General features: G+C 43.0%; 1 non-coding gene across 1 annotated transcript; it reads left to right on the top strand.

The window, feature by feature from the left end:
• The first annotated feature begins 4,356 nt into the window (after nucleotides 1-4,356).
• LOC111590632 (U2 spliceosomal RNA) lies at nucleotides 4,357-4,556 on the top strand. The gene has a single exon (XR_004855698.1). It is a non-coding gene; the product is annotated as a U2 spliceosomal RNA (small nuclear RNA).
• Nucleotides 4,557-9,738: the final 5,182 nt, after the last annotated feature.

Below are 9,738 nucleotides of genomic sequence, written 5' to 3'. Positions count from 1 at the left end.
GTTCACAAGGACAATCATTAAAGCGCATAGATACCTATAAAAATATACATGGCGTCATACAAACTCATCATCTAACTCTATACCGTCATGGCGGGATCGTATAGGGCATTAGGGCGTCGATGTCGTGACGACAGCCTTCAGCTTCTCGATGTCCAACTATTGTCTGTACTGTCGATCGCCTGACCTTCTCGATCGTGCTGGCAATCTACAGGTTGCAGGCTTCCAGGTCCTGGCAGTCTGGCACCGTCCGCCGCTATCCGCGTCCCGGAAATCTGCAGTTCGTTGCTACCGTCAGTTTGCATCCGTCAGTAACTGTAGATGAAAATTCATGCACCGCAGAAAGGAACGAGATGTGTTCGGTTATGTGAGATTTATAGGTCATCATGCATCTAAACTTAGAGAGTCTATTGGATACAGCCATCCATTAGAAACTTTTGTATCTTTTTTACAGTACTCAGTACTCCCATTAAATTTAGCTAGGTTAGGCTGTTTGGAGTTGCTCTTAGCATTCATCTGTTGTATCTTTCTCTCCTAAGTCTTAACGAAATGCGCGTATGGCACCATGGAAAAAAAAGAATATTGCACCATTTTTCAACGTCTGTAATAATAGATTAGTTCTACTGAATTCTCCATAAAATATGTTTCTTTAGTTTTGATTTGGAAACAAAGAAAACTAAAGTAGTAGACGAAAATTTGAATCGGCTCGAGTAATAAAACTTGATCCAAGGGTCCATTCCACCGGGCCTGCAAAATGGTCGCAGTTCACGCACGGGTACGGGCGTACGGCTACGGCTACGGAACGTCCGAACCAGCACGGTCGGTAGGGAACTCTTCTTTGCTTCGGGAATCGGGAGAGCCGGAGGAGAGAATCGTGGTGGAAAGTGGAAACGAATCACGTTCGCTGGACCTGGAACAGCTGCTGCTCGCACCCCGTGTCGTCCTGACACGGGCCGTGCGCTGGCACTGCGACGCCGGGCGCAGCTTTTGTCTCCCCGGCGGCACGCACGCACCGCAACGGCCCGGCTGTTACGAGCGCGCGCATGGACGGGGTCACGGAACGGAGCCAGCTTGCATGTTGATCTCCATTAGCCCTTGTTGATTTGTGTTGGATTGGGTCGGAACGATTACTAACTGAATTGCTTCTCTAATTTATATAAACTTTGATTAGCTGAAACAATTTCGGATACAGTCCGACGCAAACGAACAAGACCTTAGGGATTGGGCCGCGCCATGCACGTTGCACGCACGCACGCAACAAACTTCTCTCGAACAAAAGTTATGAAATATTGTAGTTGTTAAATCGTTTCGGCTCTCAAAAATATTATCTAAATTTGTTAAATTCAAAATGTAAATTTTGTAAACGACCACATATAGGAAAAGTGTCAAAACAAAAGTTGCAGAACTTTAAAAGTTATAAAACTTTTTTGACAACTTTTTCGTTTGAATTCGTTTACAGCCTGAAACAATCAACTTACACTCGCTTGGTTATAATATGTGGGCAACAAAACCACAATATAAATATGAAGTAAGTGATAGGTGGGTTTGATTCCCACTGGCCGCGTAGCCCTGTATTTTGTGCGAAAAATGCCACGACTTGTTATGTCGAGGCCCCTCTTCCTAATAAAAATATTTTTTAACTATTTAAAACACATTTTCACTGCGTTTTATTATGTCGACCGCCAGTGGAAATGACGGTTCTAAGTTACCCGCCTGTAAAAAAAGATTATTTCTACTGGTCCCTGTTACTGACGGTTATGAAAAACGTTAGTAGAAATAGCTTTACAACCGTCACTATAGAGCTTATGTGTATTATTGACCAGGCATACGCAGTAGCCCACCTAACAGCGTCTTTATATCCAAAATATTCTTCTAATTTAGAATGTTTAATAAGACTGGAAAATAAATTATTTCCAACAGCTGCTAATCCTAAAACGACCTCCCACACGCATGGAAAGATCGTCTGTACAGTCACAGTGGCGCGTATCCTTGCACGAATTGCGAACTCTTTCCCCCACTACCGGAATCGCGTTCTTTGCCGAGTGTCTAAGACACTCGGCAAAGACTATTTTACACTCGGCAAAGGCTTTGCCGAGTGTAAGAACACTCGGCAAAGATTTCATCGGCAAAGGGTTCTTTGCCGAGTGCTTTTTTTCGGACACTCGGCAAAGTGTCAAAAAGCACTCGGCAAATTAAGAATCGAAAAAATTAAAAAAAACAGCAAAATATTTTTTAAATTCTAGGAACAACTCTCCAACCCTACCCTATTAACCTCTCTCTCGCGCATATCCTCCTATACCACTACACTACTACACTAATTATGTTTATACTACGTTTTCATTCCTCATGTACTATAACAAATCGAGAGTAATTTGATTATTTAAGGCACTAAATGAGTTCATTTGAAAATGTGACCAACTATAAAGTTGCATAACTTTTTGAGATCTAAAAGTTTTATTTTAATAGTTTCTACATCCGAGACCATTTATAAAATTTGAATTTTAAATTTAAAAACTTCACACGAAATTTTCAATGATAAGATGATTTCAAATCAAAAAAATTGTCAACTACAAAGTTTCATTACATTTCAAGACCTACAACTTTTATTTTGGTGGTTTTTCCATCCGAAACAGTTTGAAAAAATCAAATTTCAAAATTCAAACATAGTTTTGCATAACAAGATGATTTCAAACTAAAACATTGTCAACTACAAAGTTTCATAACTCTTCAATACCTACAACTTTCATGTTGGTGGTTTTATCTTTCGAAGTCGTTTTCAAAATTCAAATTTTAAATTTTTAAAATTCAGACATAGTTTTCGTTGACAATATGACTTCAAATGAAAAAGTTGTCAACTATAAACTTCTATAACTTCTCAAGATCTACAAAGTTTATTTTGGTTGTTTGGTAATTTATTTATCTCAGATGATGGTTCTAACAATATGCACAAATTCTATACGTCTCTCTCGTAGTTTCATAAACTACGAGAGAGATATAGGTTTTGTGAACAAATTTATTTTTATTTTGTCATATGAAGAAATGTTCAATATATAAATTGTACATCATGATGAGTTATACAAATTTGTAGTTGAAAACTTTTTCATTTGAATTAATTTACTACTTTAAAATGTGATTTTTAAATTGTCTTTGCCTAGTGTTGGAGAAAAAACACTCGGCAAAGAGCTCTTTGCCGAGTGTTGTATTTGTGACACTCGGCAAAGAGCCCTTTGCCGAGTGTCAAAAAAAGACACTCGGCAAAGAAACTCTTTGCCGAGTGTCAAAAATAAAACACTCGGCAAAGAGCTTCTTCGCCGAGTGTTTTCTTTTACCGAGGGTTTTTTGTGTGGCACTCGGCAAAGAGCTCTTTGCCGAGTGCCCGAAATAAAACATTCGGCAAAGAATATAGCACTCGGCAAAGAGCCAAATTCCGGTAGTGCCCCCAGTAACATCGATGATGACACCGACGCAAACAAGTCCTGCTCCTGCCCCATGCAGGGACACATGCTGTGGGAGAACTGCTACCATAGGGCCTGCACTTCCGTGGTGAGGTCGCGGATGCCCATAGCATAGGGGCGAGGCGCACGCGAAGGCACTGTGCAGACTCGAGGAGACGTCGACGCACAAGTGCAGCCTGCGTGGCGGCGCCGGCGCGGCCCTTACCGGAGCCCACCACGTACGTACGGTGTTCTTGGACGCCTCGTGCGCAGAACCAGAGAGTGGGGGGCAACTCGTCACGCAACGCGGCTACCTCTCGGTCTCGGTAGCGTCTACGCCAGCAACACACGCCAAGGGAACGGAGGCTGTCATGGTCAGGTCGTTCATCCTAGCTAGCTGGCCTGTGTCGGAGGAGCTGTTTGGCAAATTATGGTGTAAACCCAAATTTGTAATATTTTAGGAGTAAATTTTTTTACAACAACTATTAGAAAAGATCTTCTCTATTGCTCCTAATATGTTTTGCCAAATTGAAAAATTTAGTAATTTTAAGAATTGTTTTTTAGGTTTCAAGATGCTAACCGTTAGCAATAGTGAATCAACACAAGATATAAATCCAAAATCTCCACTCTTTTAAACACACGAGTTCCATGCATGCATCGTGTGTTGTACAAAACGTGTAGATTTGTTCTTCCCATCTCGTGTGGGTCGTTAGTCCACACCGTACCAAGCCAACACGAGTGTGTCCTCTCCCTTGTTTCTTTCCTATTAGTAGATCGATACCCCATAGATAGACCACGACAAACCACCAAGCTCAATACGACAGGAAGCCGCACGCAACACTTACACATAGTACCACCCCACTAGCTAAAGGGGGGACGAACGACCGAGCGTGCTATAAAAAAGGGCCAGACTTCTTTTCAGCTCATATATTTCTCGATCTTTTGGCTAAGATAAAGTGTAATTTATTCTTACTAGTTTAATATATGGTAAATGGACCATGTTCAATTTGATATTTAATTTATTTATTATGGGTATTTTTTGTGGGGGGGTCTACCTCACGGGGTTTAATGGCCCTCGTGTGTCGCTCAATCATTGCACTGTTGGTGAGGTCTAGCCCACCCTAATCAAGATCATCAAATATGATTATGTGCCATCACAGGGCATTGTACTAGTTGCATTTTAAATGCTTCTTTCCAAGTGCGTGCATGTAGAGATGCTTCTGAATGCACATGCTAGAATACAAAAGGTTACCACCATTGGAGATGAAGCAGGTTGTGATGTTAGGGTTTGAGGGTTTTCTTGGTCTACAGACTTAGAAGAGAGTTTCTAGGGAGAATGTCAGACCGAGCAGTGGTGATCGAGACGGCGTGTCAGAAGGTGGGAGAGATCAGTTGGGCGATGCCTGTGGTAACTAAATAAGAAGAGAACGTGACGCTAAGATTAGTGCAACGATGGTGAAGATGGAGGTGAAGGTGGACAAAGCAAGGGAAGGGTCAAGGCTAAGGCGCTTGGGTCGCATTAGCTTGTTCACTGTGGCTTGCTACGACTTTAATCCGGTTGCGTGTGCGACTTCTAAAGTGTTTAAGTTAGACGTGATTGTGGTCATCGAGAACAAGGGTGAAGACGATCCTCCACACTCCGGTTTTTCTTCGTGTCTTAATCCATCACTCTGATTTTTCTTCATGTGTTAATCCATCTTAGGGGTGATTGTGATGGTAACCCTCCACATTGTTTAATTTCTATCATCTTAAATATATTCACCCTCATGGCCACCGTCTTCCTAGCCAAGAAACTAAAAGAGGGAACCCTTTAATTATAGACTAGGGCAGAGGGCCCATGATGGCCTATTACAGCCCGAGCCATACCAAACTTGAAAAAAATTAATAGATTCGACCCTACCCAAGTGCCTCATGCCCTCAACCCCTCACCCTCTCCACGACTCCACTAATCACTCTCACCTGCCGTCGTGCAACTCCCATAGGCCATAGACCTTCGCCAATCTACCTACATTGTGCTCGACGCTTGGTCACCTGGGTGTCCCTACGCCCTCCAAAGCTTCACCCCACCCAAAGGCCTCCGTCGACTGCCATCCACATCTGGCCATCAGCCATACGCCCCGACAAGTGACGACTTTGCCTACGACCTACGCGACTGCACCCACCGCTAGCCGCTCAAACAACCCCGCCTCTAGTCGCCGCCTCTAGACTCCACCCATCCACCTGCCATCCTTTGCCTTCGTTATGGCTTGGAAGGAGGAAAACTATGCAAGCTAACTCGTCACTAGTCGCCACAATGAACTGAGAGGACTCCATGCCTCCTTGATTGGCTGTTTCAGCATTTCCTTCACCCTTGTAAGCAACTACTTCATTCCCTGTGGCATGCACATTTTGCAGTATTAGTTAGTTTGAATGTTGTTGTTTTTCGCAAACTCGCAGGTGATAATGATGCCAAATCAAAGGGAAATAGGACATGGAAAAGGAACACAAGGAAGTCACAAATTCATAGATTTTAAGAGTTATTTTAGCTGGCCATCTAGTAGCCCAAACTCAAGTACTCATGGGAGTGTAGTTGGACAAAAGGTGGACAATCGTCAATAGTGGAGTAAGTTATTGGATTTCAGTTAGAGGACGATGTAGAGGTCCAATGTGAAAGAAATGACATTGTTACATGTATAATCAATGAGTTTCATATGGATCATATTATCTCTGATCCCTATCTTCACATTGTAACTGATCAATTTCCTCCTAATATTAGAAGTGAAGTTAAGAGGGCATTCATATAAAAAGGTCCAATCCAACCATTGGTCATAATTTTCCCAAAGCACATGATAAAAGGTCATTTCAAGAATAATGATTTAAGTAACACAGTGGTTTGGAATATACTTTGGTGAAGGATAGGTCTTATTGCTATTATCGCTACCTTTTTAGAGATGATTTCAAAGATGAGAAATTCTATCATGACACCTTCACAAAAAATGGGCTTCAAGCAATGGAAGAATGCTCAGTTGATATTTAGAAAACATGTTGAGGGTGAGTAGTTTGCACAACCAGACAAGATCGACTTTTGAGGATTTGATAATCAAAGATCAAGTTTAAACATAAAGTCATAACTCATAGCAAAGATGCACTTATGAAGTATGAAACTCGATTGAAACTTCTTTGGGTATTGTAAGTCTGCTTGCATTGCAAGGTGAACCATTTTGTGGCCATGATGAAAACCATTACTTCACTAAATAAAGGGAATTTTCTTGAGACTCTTGAGTGGTATGAAATTAGAAACGAGGAAGTGAGAAAGACATTTGATGGGCTTTCTCCTCATAATGCAAAAATAACTTCTGGAATAATTCAAAAAGAACTTGCAAGTTGTTGCATTGAGGCAATATCGAGGGCAATAAAAGAAGACAAGGGTGATTGTCTGTTCTCTAATATTGTTGATGAGTCTCGTGATATATCAGTCCAAGAGCAAATGGCCATAGTCATCAGGTACATATTTAATTTTATATCTTATATTTCATTGATCAATTATATCATTACAAAGTTTCTAATTTAACTATTGTGCCATTATTTTTAGGTATGTCGACAAAAAGGGTCAAGTAATTAAAAGGTTTCTAGGTGTGAAGCATATCGAAGATACTACATCTAAGGCAATAAAGAGAGCAGTGGTTGAGGTGCTTAGTGACCATGTTTTAGCAGTTGCAAGAATACGATGGCATAGTTATGACATAGCTTCTAATACGAGAGGTGAACACAATGGTGTTCAAAAGTTAATTTGTGATGACAACCCCTATGCTTTCTATATCTATTGTTTTGCTTACTAATTGTAGTTAGTTGTTGTTTCTGTCATAAGATGTTGCCCAGCTAGTGACCTTGATTGTGAACAATGTTTGTGGATCTTGCAAGAGGATGGATGTATTGCTTGATAAACATTGTAAAATTCTTGTGGATAAATTGAATCATGGCGAGATTTCATTTGGAAAAGGACAACACCAAGAAACTCCATTGGCTAGACCTAGAGATACATGATGGGGACCTCACTACAAGACTGAAAGGGAAATAGGGTCAAACCTTTTCCTATATGAATTTTGGTGGTTGAATTGCCCAACACAAATTATTGGACTAACTAGTTTGTTCTAGATTATGAGTTCTACAGGTGCCAAAGGTTCACAACAAACCAATACAAAGTCAAAAGATAGGGTTCAAAACAAAGGAGCAAAGTATACCGAAGGCAACCCTGGTCTGGCGCACCGAACTGTCCGGTGTGCCATCGGAAAGTGTCCGGTGCACCACCGGACAGTGTCCGGTGCACCAGGGAACCCAACTCCAAACTTGCCACCTTCGGGAATTCTGGAGGCCGCTCCGCTATAATTCACCGGACTGTCAGGTGTAGCACCGGACTGTCCTGTGTGCCAGCGGAGCAACGGCTACTTCGCGCCAACGGTCGTCTGCAACGCTACAGTAAAACGCTACAGTGCGCGCCTGCGCGCGTAGAAGTCAGAGCATGCGCAGAAGGCGCATCGGACAGTGAATAGTAACTGTCCAATGCACCACCGGACTGTCCGGTGGCCCACCTGTCAGAAGCTCCAACGGTTGAACCCTAACGGCCTAGTGACGTGGCTAGCGCACCGGACAGTGTCCGACAGCAGCCTCCACCAACGGTTCTTTTGGTGGTTGGGGCTATAAATACCCCCCAACCACCACACTTCAATGCATCCAAGTTTCAGCCATTTGCATTCAATACAAGAGCTCTAGACTTCATTCCAAGACACAAACAAGAGATCAAATCCTCTCCCAAGTCCAAAGTTCAGTCCAATCAAATAGTGACTAGAGAGAGTGACAATTGTGTTCATTTGAGTTCTTGCGCTTGGATCGCTTTTCTTCTTTCTTTCTTGTTCCCAACTCAATTGTAATCAAGGCAAGAGACACCAATTGTGTGGTGGTCCTTGTGGGGACTTGGTGTCCCGATTGATTGAGAAGAGAAGCTCACTCGGTCTAGGTGACCGTTTGAGAGAGGGAAAGGGTTGAAAGAGACCCGGTCTTTGTGACCACCTCAACGGGGAGTAGGTTTGTGAAAGTCGCCTAGAGGGGGGGTGAATAGGGCGAATTTGAAATTTATAAACTTAAGCACAACTATAAGCCGGGTTAGCGTTAGAAATATAAACGAGTCTGAGAGAGAGGGCGCAAAACAAATCGTGGGCAAATAAAGAGTGAGACACGATGATTTGTTTTACCGAGGTTCGGTTATTGCAAACCTACTCCCCGTTGAGGTGGTCACAAAGATCGGGTCTCTTTCAACCCTTTCCCTCTCTCAAACGGTCACTTAGACCGAGTGAGCTTCTCTTCTCAATCAAACGGAACACAATGTTCCCGCAAGGACCACCACACAATTGGTGTCTCTTGCCTTGGTTACAATTGAGTTTGATCATAAGAAAGAATGAGAAAGAAAAGAAGCAATCCAAGCGCAAGAGCTCAAATGGACATAAATGTCACTCTCTCTAGTCACTATTTGATTTGGAGTGATTCCGGACTTGGGAGAGGATTTGATCTCTTTGGTTGTGTCTAGAATTGAATGCTATAGCTCTTGTAATGTGTTGAAGGTGGAAAACTTGGATTACATTGAATGTGGGGTGGTTGGGGTATTTATAGCCCCAACCACCAAAATATGGCCGTTGGAAGTCTACTGTCGCATGGCGCACCGGACAGTCCGGTGCGCCAGCCACGTCAGCAGACCGTTGGGGTTCGACCGTTGGAACTCTGACTTGTGGGGCCCCTGGGCTATCCGGTGGTGCACCGGACAGGTCCTGTAGACTGTTCGGTGCGCCAACTGCGCGTGCTCTGTCCTCTGCGCGTGCAGGCGCGCATTAAATGCGTTGAAGTCGACCGTTGCGTGCGAAGTAGCCGTTGCTCCGCTGGCACACTGGACAATGTCTGGTGCTTCACCGGACAGTCCTGTGAATTATAGCGGAGCGGCCTCCCATTTTCCCGAAGGTGAGGAGTTCAGCCTCGAGTGCCCTGATGCACCGGACAGTCCGGTGCGCCAGACCAGGGTGCCTTTGGGTTGTCTTTTGCTCTCTTTGTTTGAACCCTTTCTTGGTCTTTTTATTGGTTTATTGTGAACCTTTGGCACCTGTAAAACTTATAGACTAGAGCAAACTAGTTAGTCCAATTATTTGTGTTGGGCAATTCAACCACCAAAATCAATTAGGAAATAGGTGTAAGCCTAATTCCCTTTCAATCTCCCCCTTTTTGGTGATTGATGCCAACACAAACCAAAGCAAGTATAGAAGTGCATAATTGAACTAGTTTGCAT

This window comes from Zea mays, chromosome 1 (assembly GCF_902167145.1).
Source record: "Zea mays cultivar B73 chromosome 1, Zm-B73-REFERENCE-NAM-5.0, whole genome shotgun sequence".
NCBI classification, from domain to species: domain Eukaryota; kingdom Viridiplantae; phylum Streptophyta; class Magnoliopsida; order Poales; family Poaceae; genus Zea; species Zea mays.
This window is presented reverse-complemented; position numbering and strand designations above follow the sequence as displayed.